Source organism: Limulus polyphemus, unplaced genomic scaffold (assembly GCF_000517525.1).
Source record: "Limulus polyphemus unplaced genomic scaffold, Limulus_polyphemus-2.1.2 Scaffold10835, whole genome shotgun sequence".
Classification (NCBI taxonomy): Eukaryota; Metazoa; Arthropoda; class Merostomata; order Xiphosura; family Limulidae; genus Limulus; species Limulus polyphemus.
The window spans coordinates 18,883-22,330 of NW_013676445.1; positions in this window are offsets into that span (position 1 = coordinate 18,883).

The following is a 3,448-nucleotide window of genomic DNA, read 5'->3' on the forward strand; positions in this document are numbered from 1 at the left end:
CATATTTTCCGCAGTTATAATAAACCTAGACATCAGGATTATTTTTAGAAAATAGTCTGAAAAAAATAAAAAAATTTTGTTTAAGATATTATAATGGAGCTTGCGATGTATAAGTCCAAAACTCGGATCTCCGAAACTATCGTACCGATCATCACCAATCATAACTGGATAATATTTCTTATAACTAAGCGATATTTATTTTAGCTGAGCAATAAATAAAACAATTTAAATTTCCACAAAAATTATATGTTTCAGATTTAACCAGTAAAAATTACAAACAAAAAGGAGTAAGTTTTAAATATAAAACAATCAAAAACAAACTTAATTTTTTTTTCTATAATGAATATCTCACGAGTGTTGCAACAGAAAAGCAAGGAACTTTCATTGATAACTGCGTCTACAAAGAAATACTTCAATAAAATCTACTCTGTGATGTAATGCTGTGATGATAGCTCCAGCACAGTTTTTTGGTCATGCCAGTGAATTATAAGAAATACTGATTTCACTTGTCCATTCTGTGTTACAAAATAATAAGTTGATCTAGCATTTTAAATCTACAAGTAATATTAATAATTTGTAAGATAATTTATAAGGTACATCTTTTCAGACGTATTGAAGAAGATTGAATATCTACATATACATATATACATAGTGAAAAAGCGAGAAGAATGAAAAGTTCTCTTGTCTTGACGTTTCTGGTACCCCTTTTTTTATTCATTCTTTACCTAAACCTTTTTTCCAGCCGAGACTGTGAATCCGAGGATTTAGGTTTACGACCAGTTGCACTAAAACGTCACTTTGGTGTCGTGGGTGAATATAAGAATTTGGTTTGTTTTGAATTTCGCGCCAACTGATAGTCTAAAGGGAAGGCAGCTAATCAACTCTTGGGCTACTCTTTTTTACTAACGAATATTGGGATTGACCGTCATGTTATAACGCCTCACACGGATGAAAGGGCGGGAATGTTTGGTGACGGGGATTCAAACCTGCGACCCTGAGATTACGAGTCAAGCGCTCCCTAACCACCAGAGTAACGCTCAACTGCCACAATTTGTTCAGACAAGAGTAGTCTAAGATTTGGTGAGTATCTCTTTTACTCTAGCCCATAAATTCAAAATTAGAGATTGTTATTCTCCCATGTACTTCTTCTGTATCTTTGCGCTAAATTATAAAAAAAATCAATACTTAAACTTTTGTTTTGGTGATCTTAAAGTTTAAATCTATTTAGGGAATCCACACATACATGCCGCTTAAAAGCGCGGTATCCTGGTTACCGAGACGGATTGTGAATCTGAAGTTCTGTGTTCCGCCCCCTCCCTTTATTGAAAAAAAAAAGGAAAAAAATTGTTTTGTTGTAAAAAAAAGCAAAATAAAAGTTTATAATTTTCTGGTCAAATTCCACTATTCTGTCAAACAAGGACAACCAAAGACGCGGTGGTGTTCATTTGTTCCCTTTCCTTTAATATATCACTTCAAAACTAGGGAGAACTAGCGTAAATAGCTCTCGAGTAGCTTTGCCCTAAATCCTACAAACATAAATTTCGTCAACTTGTTTAAAAACGTAGAAACTACACGTACAATTTAAAACAGTATGCCTTAGAAATACGTTATCTAAAAGAGAAAAAAAAGTTTGTTTATATATTCCTGGATGGCTATAATACTCTTTTCTGCTGTTAAAACACAACAAAAACAAAAAAACTAAAACTTTACGACTAGTAATAGAACCTTGAACAGCAGTGTTATCCGACAGATGAGATGTCATTGTAAGTCGAGATTTACCGGAACATACTGGATGCAACAGATAAGCTTGCTCTAGCGTTTCAATTTTCGAAAACCCATTTCCACGATTTCACTTGGGATCCACTCAGGTCGATAGGCAATCGATACTTCTGTATCATGTGAAATACGTAGACACACAGACGTCTTGTGTCCCTCTGAGCTCATAAACAGGTAAGGAAATTGAAATAAAACTAATCTAACATTCGCCTTTGAAGCTTGTAACTTGGGTCGGGATTTTATCCCGTTAATTAACTTTTTGAAGACATTTTCTTTTTATCTGGTATATGTTGAATACAGTATATTTATACGTTTTCAAAGTGGATACCTTTTTTCTTGATCACTTTTGAATATTTATCTTGGAGTACCTTTAATATGGTACTAATAACTTTAACCTAGGTGTTATCATCCATGTAAAGGCATCATACCCACTTAATACTGAATTATCGTTGATAGCTTAAAGAGTAGCCTGAGAATTAATTTATCATATGTATTCAGACAGATTAACGATTTGTCTAGCTTTAAATTGTACAAAATAAAATAAAGTTACAATCCTGTTGTTCCTTAGTCTATGTCACTCAAAAAGTTTAACTTTTCGGATTGTCCTGGTAACTTTAAGCAATCCAATAAACAACGTCCGTCTTCTTTTTAACCAAAATAAATGCTATTAAAGGAGTAAAAGTGGCAGATAAGAGATGCCATCACAATTACGGGTTTTAGAGTGACTGAAATACAACTCTTAGCTAAATGATAAAAACGATAAAGATTTTGATCGATTTTTTGTAAAATTAGAATTTTAAAAAACACTGATAGTTACAATTTTTTTACTGAAATCATAAACAAGTTAAATTGAAATCTAAAATCAACTATTAACGTCACATGAAACTGGCTGTTTTCAAACCTATACTAGTGAGGTAATAAATTAACGTTATTTGTAACGTGATAAAGACGATTCTTTTCAGTTTGTTAGTGCTCACAAAAAAAGAACAAAGAATGTGAATTAGCTGAAACAAAAACCCAGTTTACAACGTTGCATACACAAACAGGGTTGTTATTTTAATAAGATTGTGAGTGAGATCTAATTATCAACTGCAATCACGATTCACTTTGCTTATTACTGTGGTGTTAGAATAACTAAATGGGATACCACACCCTCAGTAAGATATATAGTAGAGACGGCTGATATGAGTATTAAAAACTTTTATGTAATACACAAAACAAGTAACAACGTTTTGACCTGATAAGGTCATTATAATGATATGACTTTGAGAAAAAAATTATCGTTATTGATCACGTGTCGGAGAGAAGACAATAATGATAGGTATAAGACTGTAGGAGGCGCTGTATATATTCAAGATTATAGGATATGCTTTAATAAACCTCTAGCTTATTAGTTAAAGAGAAAAATTATTTCAAATTATTAACAAAAAATTGGAGCTGTTCTTGAGACAAGTGTAACGATGAATAATTGTATAACTAATAAAAGTTGTCAGAAAATTTAGGTTGGCGAAACACCAAGTTAAGTAATACTAGCAGAAATACCCATCCTCCCTCTGGGCAGGTATAACTGCTAGTTCCTGCGGAAGGCCATTAGGCCTGCGGCCTTTTCTGAAATTCTCTGACAGTTCTACAACAACAATTCTCACCATCCATGAGAAAAAGGATTTTATTG